The sequence below is a fragment of the Balaenoptera ricei genome, chromosome 7, assembly GCF_028023285.1.
Source record: "Balaenoptera ricei isolate mBalRic1 chromosome 7, mBalRic1.hap2, whole genome shotgun sequence".
NCBI classification, from domain to species: Eukaryota; Metazoa; Chordata; class Mammalia; order Artiodactyla; family Balaenopteridae; genus Balaenoptera; species Balaenoptera ricei.
Genome location: NC_082645.1, coordinates 101,321,085 through 101,337,261, shown reverse-complemented (window position 1 = coordinate 101,337,261; position 16,177 = coordinate 101,321,085). Strand labels below are relative to the sequence as shown.

At 40.8% G+C, this 16,177-nt stretch overlaps 1 pseudogene; it reads left to right on the top strand.

The window, feature by feature from the left end:
- The first annotated feature begins 14,583 nt into the window (after positions 1-14,583).
- Positions 14,584-14,810, top strand: LOC132368686 (KANTR integral membrane protein-like; annotated as a pseudogene).
- Positions 14,811-16,177: the final 1,367 nt, after the last annotated feature.

Here is a 16,177-nt window from a genome sequence, read left to right as displayed (position 1 = left end):
CGGGCTTTCTCTAGTTGCAGCGAGTGGGGGCTACTCTTCGTTGCGGTGCACGGGCTTCTCACTGCAGTGGCTTCTTTTGTTTCAGAGCACAGGTTCTAGGTGCACCGGCTTCAGTAGTTGTGGCACGTGGGCTCAGTAGTTGTGGCTTGCGGGCTCTAGAGCGCAGGCTCAGTAGTTGTGGCACACAGGCGTTGCTCTGTGACATGTGGGATCTTCCCAGACCAGGGCTTGAACCCGTGTCCCCTGCACTGGTAGGTGGATTCTTAACCACTGTACCATCAGGGAAGTCCCTGCCTACTATCTTAATTGAATCCTTTAGGTCCGGAGGTTTGGGAGGTGATTTCTGTGTTGGTCTGTATTATTCTTGTTATTCTCATGGTCATCCTTGCTGTCCCTGATGTGCCTAAATAATTGCTTCCCTGGAACTCAGGGGCCAAAATTGCCAAACACTGTAGAGCTGTATATTTTCAACTCAGACAACTTTTGGCTCAAAACTGTTTGGCTTGAAAACATATAATATACAAAAGTAAAAAAATACTTGCTCTTTTTGGCATATCAAGAAGATATGTCATGATAAATGTGAGGTTTGAAAGTTCTGCTCTTTTGAGATATTTTACTTTGAGTTATTTTGTGTGTCTGTGTGTAAGCATGCATGCATGCACCCATGCATGCTCGCACACACACATGCTCTGGAAAGAGCACTGAATGGTAAGTCAAAATGCCAACATCTGGCTCTACATCTTAACCTGTGACACTGGGGAAGCATGTATTAGTTTCATGGGTGGGGCTTCCTTATCTTTACAACTGTGGTACTGAAATGGACAATGTCTGAATTCTGTGGTTCTTATGCCCTTGGATTCTATGTAAATAAATACCATTTAAACAAACAAAAAAAAAAGAAGATATGTCACACATGAGAGGAGGGATAACTTGACATCTAATTACCACAGTTAGCTACTCACATCTCTCTACCTGCTAACACACACACACACACACACACACACACACGCACACATACACACAGTCAAAAAGGAGAGAAGAAAAAGTCAAGGTGGTGGCACTCAGCTTTAAATTCTATGTCGCTTTAGAAATGAATACATCTAGGAATAATAATAGTAAGAGCAATACTTGTAAAATGCTTATGCTGACCTAAGTGTCCATTGACAGATGAATGGATAAAGAAGATGTGACACATATATACAATGGAATATTACTCAGCCATAAAAAGAAATGAAATTGAGTTACTTGTAGTGAGGTGGATGGACCTAGAGTCTGTCATACAGAGTGAAGTAAGTCAGAAAGAGAAAAGCAAATACTGTATGCTAACACATATATATGGAATCTAAAAAAAAACAGAAAATGGTTCTGAAGAACCTAGGGGCAGGACAGGAATAAAGACGCAGACATAGAGAATGGACTTGAGGACCCTGGGAGGGGGAAGGGGAAGCTGGGACGAAGTGAGAGAGTGGCACTGACATATACACACTACCAAATGTAAAATAGATAGCTAGTGGGAAGCAGCTGCATGGCACAGGGAGATCAGCTTGGTGCTTTGTGACCACCTAGAGGGGTGGGATAGGGAGGGTGGGAGGGAAACACAAGAGGGAGGAGATATGGGGATATATGTATATGTATAGCTGATTCACTTTGTTATAAAGCAGAAACTAACACACCATTGTAAAGCAGTTATACTCCAATAAAGATGTTAAAAAAAAAATACTTATGCTGGAGACTCTCCTAAGAGCTTCTTTCACCCTCAGCACAATCCCATACAGGAGATACTATTATGACCTCTGTTTTAGATGTGAGAAAGTGAGACACAGACAAATCAAGCAATCTGTCCAAGGTCACATGGCTGGTGAGCAGCAGAGCCAGAATTCGAACCAGGCTGTCGGTTCTGTGTCTGTGTGCTTAACTACTAAGCTGTGGCATTTTACAGTTGGAGGAATTGAGGCTTAGAGACTAGAAAAGACACACTTAAGGTGGCCCAGCTCATGACAGAGGCTGGACTAGAAGTCTGTCCTCTGATGCCCCCCACAATGCCCCAGTCTCCCCAAAACCAGACCACGCCAGTGTCCAAAGCAAAGGGGGACTTTGATAGGTGCACACTAGGATGCTTGGGGATGGGAGACAGCAAGGAGCAGGAACCGACAGCACTTCTCATGTCTCTTGACCGGGTAAAGGCAGAGCCAGTTGATTCAAACCCTAAGCAACGGATTAATTATAACAGAAAAACCAAAGGCTTTGACACCAGTCAGTCCTAGACTCAAATCTTGCCACAAGCACAGAACAATAACATGATCATGGACAAGTTTCCTAACTTCTCTGAGCCTCTGTCATTTGCTGTGTAAAACTGGGTTAAGAACACCTCCTTCAAAGACCACCGTGAGGATCTGCATGAGATCCATATGCAAAACAGCTCACGCCATACCTGGTGCACGTGCCTCGTAACTACTTTATAAATATTAGCTCCTCTCCAGACTAGACCTGACCCTCTTCAACTTCAGCTGGAGCCAAACAGGGACCCCTGGAATTCCTGCAAAAGGGTCTATACAGGAGTGAAATAAGCATGTAGGGCTAGAGGGGTGGCCCCAGGGACTGAGGAGAGGAAAGCTCCATGCTGTTTGGGACATAGTGGGTGAGGTAGGGTTACCACCATGAGATGCGCTCCACGGCCTCAGTCTGTGTTGCTAGAAAGAAAGGGGAGGATTGTGAGCTCCAGCCTGAGTCACAGAAGCCCTTTGTGTCTCCCAGGAGAGGGCAGGTTGGGGCCTCGGGCTGGGGGGACAGTGGTGGGCAGGGTGACCTGGCAGCCTGGATTTCATCTAAGAAAGGCTGGCCTGATGCCCGCCTCATGTGTTGTAAGGGCCGGTAGAGGAGCTCTGGGAGGGGGGACAGGTGTGGACAAAGAGCAGGGACTTTGAAAAAGAGAGATGTCTCTTTCTTATTTCTGTTAGCTTAGAGTTTAACTAATTAAAATTCATTTTTAAAGCTATTTGGGGGGCTTCCCTGGTGGCGCAGTGGTTGAGAATCTGCCTGCCAATGCAGGGGACACGGGTTCGAGCCCTTGTCTGGGAAGATCCCACATGCCACGGAGCAACTAAGCCCGTGAGCCACAATTGCTGAGCCTGCGCGTCTGGAGCCTGTGCTCCGCAACAAGAGAGGCCGCGATAGTGAGAGGCCCGCGCACCGCGATGAAGAGTGGCCCCCACTTGCCGCAACTAGAGAAAGCCCTCGCACAGAAACGAAGACCCAACACAGCCAAAAATAAATAAATAAATTTTTTTAAAAAAAAACAAAAACAAACAAACAAACAAAAAAGCTATTTGGGCTTAATGAGGTTCCACTTTCCATGCCTCAGTTTCCCCAACTAAAAGACTCTCAAAATGTCAAAGGGCCCTCAGAAGACCTTCCCGGGGCCAACTTTTCCACGCCTCCACCCACGGCACAGACTGCCCTCACCCCTGCTGAACAGATGGAAAACAAATGGGAGAGACCCCAAGACTCCCAGAGACGAAGGAGTGCCTTCTCCTTCTGGGTGGACTTGACTTTCCATGGTTTCAACGGCAAAGTAATTAGGCCAGAGACAAGAGGAAGCTCCCCTCTGGAAAGAGACCTCTTTTGTTTCTATCACCTCTCTACCATTGCTCCCATATTTTTATACATGTTTCCAAGAATCTTTTCCTAATCAACCAGCCAGAAATGAATGGGCTTTATCATCTCTGAGTTTCCAGCTCAGTGTGTTTGCCCATCTAGAAGTCCTCCCTGGATACAATAATATTATAGCTACTGGGGTATGGTCTCATGGCCCTAACAGAACATAATTTTCCTAAAGACAGAAAAATCATCAGCTCTGTCTCACCCATGTTGCTTACTACAAGGTCTCTCAGGTTGGGACAATATCCTCCTCGCTAAATCAGCGGGGGCTTATTGAATGTCTACTCTGTACCCAGAACTAAATGCTTTTCTACATCCATCCAGGACAGCAGCCAGTGTTCAACAAACGTCTATGGAGTGAAAGGCCACTATGCTATGCCAGTCCTTATATTGAAAGAGTGGTCCTAGTACCATTTGTGCCCTTCAGGATATATGCCTCTAAGTACACAAGGCATCAACACTAAAGAGGCAGGGATTCACCAAGGGCGAGGTAAGTACCAGAAAGATGTCCTGGACCCTTCAGAATATACACCAGCAGTTCCCAATTTTGCTCAGTTCACAACACCTGGATTCTAAATATATTGATTTGGCCAAAGAAGCAAGAGGAGGACTCCATTAACCCAAACTGGTACTCCAGGTCTGGACACCCCCATGAGGGCAGACAGCATGATGTTCATAGTCTATTGTGTTTCCAGCCTTAGTACAGTGCCTGGCACATATTAGTTGCTCAACAAGCATGTATTGAATGGATGGCAGTTAGATGGAGGTGATGCTTCTGACAGGTGACCACATATGTCTCCATAAGGAAGAGGATGATAAAGAACATTGCAGTTAGAAGGGACTTCAGAGTTCTTCTACACCAGCCTCTTATGTTTAGGTAAGAAAATGAGGGCCAAGTTCACATGGTGGATTGGAAAAGGGCACTGAACTGGAATTGCAAAGACCTGGACTCCCTGGTTCTGACCAAACTCAGAAAAAGAACTGTTAGTTAGGGATACTGTTAGGGCAGCCATCCTTACAACTACTTCCCCACCACTGGTTTGGTCAGATCCCCTTTTATACTCTCCACACAACACACACGTGTGCTCTTTAACATCACTGTCCTTCACATTTGTGATTCTTTTTTTTTTTTTTTTTTTTTTTTTGCTGCACTGTGCAGCTTGTGGGATCTTAGTTCCCCAACCAGGGATTGAACCCAGGCCCACAGCAGTGGAAGCATGGAGTCCTAACCACTAGACTGCCAGGGAATTCCCTTGTGTTTCCATTGTATAGTTCTCTGATTGCAAGTTGGAGGTCACGGTTTTGGTTTGCTTATTTCTTTCTCACCAACCATAGTATCCCCAACATCCACCTGAATTACATAATAAATATTTGTTAAATACATATATTTATTAATAATACATTCTTTCTCAGTTACATGCTAAATTTTTCATGGAGGCTAGAGTGGCTCTTATTGCAAATGCAGCTACCTTGTAACTGTAAATTTGTATTTGAGAAACTGATCATACCAGAAGAGGGTTGAATTCTGGATTGCTGGTGGGACCCAGAAAAATGTATGGCTGTTAGAGCAAAATAAGGAGACTCTGTCTTAGAAAGGGATGGAGTGTGAGGAGTGACATCTTTCAAACCTCAGACTTACACTAATCTGAGCAGGGAGCAAACTTAAGGGACTTGCTTCAGAGTGTGGGTCTGGGAAAGAGAGGAATATAGAAGATTCTGCTAGTGGAACTGAGAGAGTGAGCAACCAGCCTTTAGTGGCCAAATCACAGCTGCAAGGAAAGCTTGGACCTACATTTGGGGAGGTTCATACCTAGATCACCACAGGAAAGAACTTGGCATCCTCCAGGCTTAGGACTAACAGAGGTGGCAGAGCTAGGAAAAGAGTAAAATACAAAGCTGACATTTCATTCTGGTCTGTGTTAAGTTGTACCAAGCTATGTGCCTATAAATCATCTCCAATATATAGACTCTGTACGGAGATTTGAGCTCTAATCAGAAAACGGAGAGCAGTATCATGAGGTCAATGCATAGTTACGGAAGACCTTAGATTGAGAAAATGAGTGAGGACCCAAGTCCTGGTTCTAAGGACTAGTCTGAAGAAGAAAATTGTGACAAACTAAACAATGCAACCAAGAAGTTGTGTGGGCACCCATACACTGTGAGAGGAACCAAAGGGCTGTGTCTGAGTTGTCTATGCAGAAACTCAGGCCCTAAGATTTTTGAACCCTTGAAGGGTAGAAGTTGAAACCAAAAAAAGCAAAACAAAACAAAGTTTAAAAGCTGATCTAATAAAAATGCAAATGGCCAAATTTTTGGACCCAGAAATTTTAACATTAGGTGTTTATTCTAGAGAAATCTTTACATCTCTACACAAGAGTGTTTCATAACAGTCACAACAGCATATAAAGTTAACAAGACTCAAATACACTGGCTTAACTCATAAAAGTGGGCTTGCTGTATAGTCTAAGTCTAATATGGGTCTCTCCTCTTATAGTACACACTAGGGGACTAGTCAAATAAAGTAAATTATATCTATGCCATGGTATATTCTATAGCAGTTAAAAAGTAGATACAGGGTTTCCCTGGTGGCACAGTGGTTGAGAGTCTGCCTGCCAATGCAGGGGACGCGGGTTCGAGCCCTGGTCTGGGAGGATCCCACATGCCACGGAGCAACTGGGCCCGTGAGCCACAACTACTGAGCCTGCGCGTCTGGAGCCTGTGCTCCGCAATGAGGGAGGCCGCGATAGTGAGAGGCCCGCGCACCGCGATGAAGAGTGGCCCCCGCTTGCCGCAACTAGAGAAAGCCTTCACACAGAAACGAAGACCCAACACAGCCATAAATAAATAAATAAATAAATAAATAAATAAATAAATAAATAAATAAATAAATAAATAAATAAAAGTAGATACATATGTATACGTGCATAGATCCACACATACATATATGTACTAATATGGAGAGATCTCCCAGACATATTATTAGGTGAGGGAAAAAAGGAAAGTAGCAAGAGAATACATACAATATGATACCCTTCAAATGTAAAAGGATAGAAACTTTTATATGTAAAAATTAAGGGCTGTGTGTATATTAACGTTTACATATGCATGTATACAAATACACATGTGTATGCACACATACACACACAATTTTGTACATTTTAAAAATATTTGCACCAAGCTGTTGACAGTGATCCTCTCTGGGGAGAAGAATGAAATTAAGTGGTGAACAAAGAAGACTTTTGATTTATCTGTATTGTTTGAATTTTATTACATGTTATACTTCTGTAATTAACTTTTTAAAAAAAATTTCTTCAAGCTGCAAGCAATTTCTATCTGGCATGAAATGGAAACATCAACAGTCCTTTAGTATAGAGAGTCTCTTTGTTCTAAGGAAATCACCAGAATAAGGGTTTTAATGATATAAATGGAAAGTAAAGACTGGTTTCTGATCTTGAGATGTGGTTGCCAGGAGGAAAAGGTTTATTTTTTGTGGGGGGTGGAGGGGTGGTAATATTTCCTGTGTTAACATGTCCCCGTGTTGGATCAGAGATGATTGGACTAGGAGATTTTTGAGAACATGTGGCTTAGCTGACAAAGAAATGAGGACGCAGAGGAATGGTGAGGCTTTTATGTCTCACCCAGCAGCAGCATGCTCTGGGTTTGAGCTCCTATGGCTAGAAGTCTGAGGACAAGAGGCTTGGAATATTTTTATAAGATCTTTCATGAGACTCTGGCTGCAAGCTGTGCTCTTTCCATGCCCAGGTGACCAAATGAAGCCCTGAGTCATGAGACACCCTTCCTCTCTGCTCTGCATGGAAGCACTCTTGGACTGAAGATGGGTGACTATTGTGAATGGGGTCTTTTACCATTGTATCTTTTCAATAAGTCATTACTGATACGCAATAAAGCTCTAGGTTTTCGTATATTTATTTTGTATCTGGCTACCTTTCTGATCTCTTATTAGTTCTCATAGATTCATTCTCTCAATATTTTTAGGTATTCCATCTATTATGGGTTTAATTGTGCCCCCAACTCCAAATTCATATGTTGAAGCCCTAACCCCCAGTACTTTAAAATTTGACTGTATTTGGAGATAGGGCCTTTAAAAACATAATTAAGTTAAACTGAGGCCTTTAGGGTGGGCATCAGTCCAGTCTGATTTGTGTCCTTATAAGAAGAGGGAATTTGGATACATAAGATGTTCATGAACAGAGGGACAAGCATGTGAAGTAGCAGCAAGAGGGTGACCATCTGCAAACCAAACAGAGAAGCCTCAAAAGAAACCAAACTGGCTGACACCTCCGTCTAGAACTTTTAGCCTCTAGAACTGTGAGAAAATAAATTTTTATTGTTCAGGCTACACAGTCTATGACATTTTGTTATGTCAGCCCTAGCAAACTAATATACCTTCATACAGTCAGAAAATAATAAGAATTTGGCTGCTCTTCCTCCTTAGATCTACACTTATTTCTGTTTCCTACCTTATCACATTGGCTACCTATACACATTCTTTCAAAGTTTAGGGTGCTCCAGGAGAAGAGATCCACATTCCACTTTCTAACAAGCCCATTTTTATTCATTAAGTCACCCTATAAAAAAAGCATCTTGTTGACTTTGAAGGGCATTACATTTATATTCAAATAATCCTATAATGTTGGTACTGTTATCCTGTTGATTAGATGAGCATATTGAGGCTCCATGAGGGTATGTAACTTGTCTGGGGTTATAAGTCATAATCAGACTCAGGTTTTAAGATTTAAATTAAATCCCTTGTTTTTTCTATCATATCTGCCAAACAATTGATCAACAATGAAGAAAGAAAATTTTGTATTAGGGGAAAATAAGTGAGAACTTAGTAACTATTACTATGAGTCCTTCTTTATGGGGTTTAAAGTGTTCTTTCTGCCTCTAACTCTTTCGCTTCCCTTGAGGAGAAGGGTATTTTCTCCAACTCAAAAGCAGAGTAGAATAACTATTTAACAGAACACCCATCTCCTAAGTTTCTGCCTTCCCAGACATTTCTGCCGGATTGCTGAAGGAAGCAGCAAATAATAGTGAAAAGTATTCAATATGGTATAGGGAGTTTCTAAGATGGTTCCTAAGGATTCCTGCCCTTTGATATTCAGGAGTGTGAGCCGTATATAGTAACTCACTTCAATACTGGTTACAGCAAAAGTGATGATCTGACACTTCCAAGATTAGGTTAGAAAAAGACTTTGGCTGATGTGTTGTTCACCCTCTCTTGCTCTCTTACTTAATCACACTGATGCAAGACAGCAGTAGCTTTGTTGTGAGCTGCTGTATGGAGAATAATATATGACAAGGAACTTAGGCCAATAGTTAATGAGAACTGAAATTCTTAGTCCAACAGCTTATGAGGAACAGCATCCTAACAACAAGTGAACTTGTTCAGTGGGCTTGGAAACAGGTCCTCCCAACTGAGCCCTGAGATGAGTATGCACTAATACGTTGACTGAAGCATCAGGAGACACTCTGAACCAGAGGACTCAGTTAAGACACATCCATTTTCCTGACCCATAGAAACTATGAAATAATATGTATTCATGGCTTTAAGCCACTAAATTTGGGGGTAATTTCTTACACAACAATAAATAACTAATACATTCAGTCTGGAAATAAATAGGTCCAGGGCCTAGTCTCAGCTCTACCAGTAGTTTACAGTGAACTCTTAGGCAAATACTTTACCCTCTCTGGGAAACAATTAGCCTCCTCACCCATGAAATGAGGAGTGTGAGAGAGAAGATCTCTATAAATCCTTTCCACCTCTCCAAACTTATAAGTCTATCACTATTCCTGATGCAGTCTCCCAAATCTTTCCCTATGCCCCACCACCACTCTACACTCCTGTCATGCCCCACTGCCCCCAGCTCTTCCTTAGGGCTCTGTCTTTCCTGCTCTTTCAATCCTGCACTGAAAGAGAAAAGATATTACAGGGGCAAAGAGGCCCAGTCCCTGTAGTGTAGCCAAGACCCTTACTGGAATCCCAGGAGCTGAAGGCAAGAGGGGACAATACCACTACACACCATTGATTGCTGTCATTTTTGGACTCTTACTGACTGCTGCTGACAGCCACGCCTCAGCCCTCAGTCCCCTCTTCAACTTTTATGAGCCCACTGTCACATATGCTTCCATGTTCCTCTGAAAGGAGCTCCAAGAGACCCTAAAAGCCTGTCACCTGACTTTAGAAAACACCTGGGCTCAGAGTCAGCCCAGCACAGTGAGCGTGGCAAGTGGCATCTCAGGGGACCCAGCCCCTCCACCTAGAATGCTGACATCGTGCTTTCTCCAGAACGTTTGGTTTGGTTCCAGGGGAAGCAGTTCATAGGACTTAGGAGGAGTCAAAGAGGTCATCTGGAGGGAGAGGCCTGGTTGGAAAGCTCAGACACTAGAGTTCAAATCTCTGTAATGCTGCTGGATTGTCTGGGTGTTTTGGAGCAGGATCTGACTCTAAACCTCAGTTTATCTTTCTATAAAATAGAGAGAAGTCCCTGAGAGATTTCTACCTCTCATAATATGTCTCTGGTATTTTTACTAAAGTCCTTCCTCCTACCCACACACTACAACCCTCTCCTCAGAAGGCTCTGCATCTCCAAGAGAAAGTATGAGAGAGAGAGAGTTGCTTCCTTAAAGACAATAAGCATGAAAAGGAAAGCTGCTAGTATAATTTAAGTACAGAATCTCTCCCTCTCCTGCCTTCTGCTTTGTTCCTTGGCAACACTTGCCCTTGCAATCCAATATAATAACCAACAGGTTCTGGCAACTATGGTGGTGGCATTTGTGTTCCCTAGAAGAGGAAAATGAGACACAGAAAAGAATTAACTTTTTCAAAGTATTTTAATTCTTTTTTACTCCACCTGCACCCATTAAAGTAATCAAAGAGGCTAAATGATTCATTCATGTCCAGAACAGTACATGCCAGAGGAGGTAATGCACCTACCTGCTCTCCCTTTTGACTGCATGTAAGGCAAATCTGACTCAAATAGCTTAACTCTTAAAAAGAATTTATTGGCTCATTTAATTTAAAAAGATGAAAGGTATACTAGCTTCAATAGTTTTGCTTAGAATCTATTCTCTTTCTATCTCTCTGTCCTAACTTCAACTTCATCTTAACACTGATTCCCCCACTATTAAGATGGTTTCCAGCAGTCCCCAAATTCATGAACTTCCTCCTTCACATCTGTAAGGAATGCAGGAGCATCTTTGTCCCAGCATTCACAACAGAAGGCCTGATACTCGCTCAGACTTGACTAGCTTAAGCCACTTGCCACTCCACAAATGATCATGATTGGCAGGGAATAGGATACCGTATTTGACTAAGCTCCCACCGAGCCCAGAGCAAAGGTAGCTTCCCCTGAATCACTTGAATTCCCAGATAAAATTTGAGGCCTTTGGGGAAGAGAAAGGGAAAATGGAGGCTGGGAAGATAACCAATTCATATCTGCTGTAGATATGAAGAGGTTCTTCAAGTGCAGAGCCCTGGGGTGTGTGGGTTGGTTGGTTGGTTGATTGCCTGGTTGTTTGGTTTTTTTAAGGCCTTATTTTTATAGTAGTTTTAGGTTTACAGAAAAATTAAGAAGATGGTACAGAGATTTCCCAGGTAACCTCTGCTCCCACAAGCATCTTCATTATCATCCCTCGCCAGAGTAGTACACTTGTTATGGTTGATGAACTTACACTGGCACCTCATAATCACCCAAAGTCCATAGTTTACATTACGGTTCACTCTTGGTGTTGTACACTCTATGGCTTTGGACAAATGTGTATTGACATGTATCCATCATTATAGTATCATACAGAGTATTTTCACTGCCCTTAAGGTCCCCTGTGCTCTGCCTATGCATCCATTTCCCAACCCCTCAACCCCTGGCAACCACTAATCTTTTTACTGTCTCCATAATTTTGCCTTTTCCAGAATGTCATATAATTGGGACGAAGTGTGTAACCTTTCAGATTGGCTTCTTTCACTTAGTAACATGCATTTAAGATTCCTCTAGTCTTTTCATGGCTTGATAACGCATTTTTTTTTAGCACTGAATAATATTCCACTGTCTGAATGTGCCAGAGTTTATTTATCCACTCACCTACTGAAGGACAACTTGGTTAGTTTCAAGTTTTGCACTTGTGAATAAAGCTGCTATAAATTTCCACGTGTAAGTTTTTGTGTGGGCATAAGTTTTCAATTTCTTTGTGTAAATACCATACCAAGGAGCACAATTGCTGGATCGTATGGTAAGAGTATGTTTAGTTTTGTAAGAAACTGCCAAACTGTCTTCAAAAGTGGCTGTACTATTTTTCATTCCTACCACCAAGGAATGAGAGGTCCTGTTGCTCCCCATCCTCACCAGCATTTGGTGTTGTCAGTGTTTTAGATTTTGGCCATTCTAATAGGTGTAGAGTTTTAGCTCACTGGCTGTTTTAATTTGCATTTCCCTGGTAACATGTGATGTGGAGCATCTTTTCAAATGCTTATTTGCCATCTACATATCTTCTTTGATGGGGTATCTGTTAAGGTCTTTGGCCCATTTTTTAATCAGATTGTTTTCTTATTGTTGAGTTTTAAGGGTTCTTTACATTTTTGGATAGTGGTTCTTTTATAAGATGTGTCTTTTGCAAATATTTTTTCTTCCAGTCTATGGTTTGTCTTCTCATTCTCTTAACATTTTGTTTTCATAGAGCAGAAGTTTTTAATTTTAATGAAGTCTAGATATTCAATTATTTTCTTCATCAACTATGCCTTTGGTGTTGTATCTAAAATTTCATCACCATGCCCAAAATCATCTAGGTTTTTTTCCTATATTATCTTATAGGAGTTTTATAGTTTTGAATTTTACATTTAGATCTGTGACCCATGTTGAGTTAATTTTTGTGAAGTGTGTAAGGTCTGTGTCTAGATTCATTTTTTGTTTGCATGTGGATGCCCAGTTATTCCAGCACCATTTGTTGAAAAAAAAAATCTTTGCTCCATTGCATCACCTTTGCTCTTTTATCAAAGATCAATTGACTATGTTTATGTGGGTATATTTCTGGACTCTCTATTCTGTTCCATTGATCTATTTGTGTATTCTTTCACCAATACCACACTCTTTAGATTACTGTAGTTCTATAGTAATTCTTGAAGTCAAGTAGTATAAGTCTCCAACTTTGTTCCTCTCCTTCAGTATTATGCTGGTTATTCTAGATCTTTTGTCTCTCCATATGTAGAGTCAATTTATCGATATCTATGGAATAAGTTGCTGGGATTTTGACTGAAATTGCATTGAATCTATAGATCAAGTTGGGAAGAACTAACATCTTGACAATATTGAGCATTCCTATCCATGAACATGGAATATCTCCACTGATTTAGTTCTTCTGTGATTTTATTCATCAGACTTTTGTAGTTTTCTTCATATAGAACTTATACATATTTTGTTAGATTTACACTCAAGCATTTAATCTTTGGGAGTGCTAACATAAATGATACTGTGTTTTTCAAACCAAGCAATCTTAGCAAACCTGGGAATGTATTGCAGCAGGTGGGCAAATCTCAGAAACGGATTCTCTCCTACTGCAGTTGGGCTTTCTCTGTGCAGCATCTGGAGACCCCAAACTCCCAACTCACCAGCTCTGCAGTCAGAGTGGAAAGGAATAATTCCCATGGACTCCAGCCAGAAAAACCCCAAGGAATTATTTGCATTGGCTTGGACTGAATCACAAGCCAATCTGTCTGCCAGTTTGGGGTCAAGGATGGCTCAGCTTGAATAACCTGGCAATACCTGCACCAGTCACTGTGACCAGAGGGAGGGAGGATCTGATTGGGTCACTGCCAACCCATCGCTGTGGTTATCACAAAAAGAAGGGGGTGCAGGTAAAAAAAAAAAAAAAGATACTGTGTTTTTAATTTCAAATACCACTTATTCATTGCTGGTTTGTAGGAAAGTGATTGACTTTTGTATATTAACCTGGTATCCTGCAACCTTTCTACAATCACTTATTACTTGCAGGAAATTTTTTGGCCAATTCTTTCAGATTCTCTACATAGATGATTATGTTGTCTGTGAACAAAGACAGTTTTGTTTCTGCCTTATCTTATTTCATTAGCTAGTACTTCTAGTACAATATTGGAAAAGAGTGGTGAAAAGAGATATACCTGCCTTGTTCCTAGTCTTAGTGAGAAGCCCTCACATTTCTTACCATTAAGTATGAAGTTAGCTGTAAGTTAACTGTATTTGTAGATATTCTTTATCAAGTTGAGGAAGTTCCCCTCTATTCCTAGTTTACGGAGAGGTTTTATCATGAATGGGTGTTGGATTTTGTCAAATTCTCTTTCACATCTATTGATACTATTGGCTGATTTTGCTTTTTAGTCTGCTGATTTGATGGATTACATTAGTTGATTTTCAAATGTTGAACTGACATTGCACACCTGGAATAAAGCCTATGTTGTTGTGGTGTATAATTCTTTTTATACCTTATTGGATTCAATTTGTTAATATTTGGGGGAGGTATTTTTGCATCTTTGTTGATGAGAGATAATTGGTCTGTAATTTTCTTTTCTTGTAATGTCTTTGTCTGGTTTTGGTATTAGGGTAATGCTGGTCTCATAGAATGAGTTAGAAACTATTTATTCTGCTTCTATCCTCTGAAAGAGATTGCAGGTAATTGGTATAATTTCTTCCTTAAATGTTTGGTAGAGTTCACAAATGAACACATCTGGACCTGGTACTTTATGTTTTGGAAGATTGTTAAGTATTGATTCAATTTCTTGAATATATATAATAAAGGCCTATTTAGATTGTCTATTTCTTCTTGTGTAAGTTTTGGCAAATTGTGTCTTTCCCTTAAAGAGAAAGTTATCCAATGTGTGGCATAGAGTTGTTCATAATATTCCTTTATTATCTTATAATGTTCACAGGCTCTAGAGTGATGTCCCCTTTTTTGTTTCTGATACTAATAATGTGTGTCCCCTTTTTTTTCTTAGTTAGCCTTGTTAGAGGCTTATTAATTTTATTGATCTTTTCAAAGAAGCAGTTTTTGGTTTCACTGATTTTCTCTATTGATTTCCTGTTTTCAATTTCATTGATTTCTGCTCTAATTCATATTATTCCTTTTCTCCTACTTGCTTTGGACTTAACTTGCTCTTCTTTTTCTAGTTTCCTAAGGTGGAAAGTTAGATTATTGATTTTAGATCTTTTTTCTTTTCTAATATATATTGTAAATACTATAAATTTCCCTCTAAGCACTTTTTTCACTGCATCCCATAAATTTTGATAAGTTGTGTTTTCATTTTCATTTAATTAAAAATATTTTTTAAATTTCTCTTGAGATTCCCAAGGTTTTAAAATGCTTAATAGCCACACTACACACTCTTCCTGAGTTTTGATGATGACAGAAAATCATCCTTTACCCAGGAAGGTGTGTCCATGCTCACATGCAGGCACTTAACCTTTTTGGAATCCAATTCCTCATTTATAAAATGAAAAGTTAGTGTAGTAACTGAGTCAGTGCTAGTCCACTTCCAGGATTCCATGCCTCTGTATGTATAACAGATGCACTAATAGGTTCTCTCAATCCATGTACAGATTTGTGCTGATTAGTCTTTACTACAAACCCATCTCTGCTCTTCTTGGCCCAGGGAGTACTCCTAGAACTCCATACACAGGCACCGTTGTTAACTGATTCTGGTTGGGTTTGGCCAGATAGGGTCTTTAGAGATGTAATTAAGGTTCTCAGAATGAAGTCATCTTAGATTTAGTGTACATTCTAAATCTAATGATGGTGTACTTATAATTGAGTCACAGAGAGAAGAAGGTCATGTGAAGAAGAAGCAGAGATTGGATTGATGCATCTACAAGCCAAGAAATACCAAGGATTGCCGGCAACCCTTAGAAGGTAGGAGAGAGTCATGGAATGGATTCTCCTTCAGAGCATCTAGAAGGATCCAATGCTGCTGACATCTTGATTTCAGACTACTGACCTCCAGAACTGTAGGAGAATAAACTCCTGTTGTCTTAAACCACCAAGTTTGTGGTAATTTGTATGGCATTCCTAGGAAACTAATATAGTCTGCATTCTAACTCAACTGAATAGAATGTCATGCACAGCCTGGCCAGGAATCTACCATCACTATGCTATCCAGTTTCGATTGCTTGGAGATCCATTGGCTTGTAAGAGCATCTATGCCCTGGTGAGCTTCCTTATAAAAACCTGTTTATGCAAAGAATTTTAGACTCCAGGGAACCAGTGAGATAAACCACATCTAATCCCTCATAGAGTACTAAATGATCTGAAAGAGTATGTAGACAGATACAGTTGAGTTCTCAGGTTTACTGGCAGGTGTATACATGTGCACACAAACCCACAGCTAGAAGGCACAGACTAAGTCTATTTCATTTAGTTTTCCTTTTTTCCACTCATCCTTCTCATGCCCATATGATGTCTTACCCACACAAAACATAGGATCAAAGTTTGATGAATGAATGAAGGAAAGAAGAAATGAATTAATCAGTTATTTAGTGAA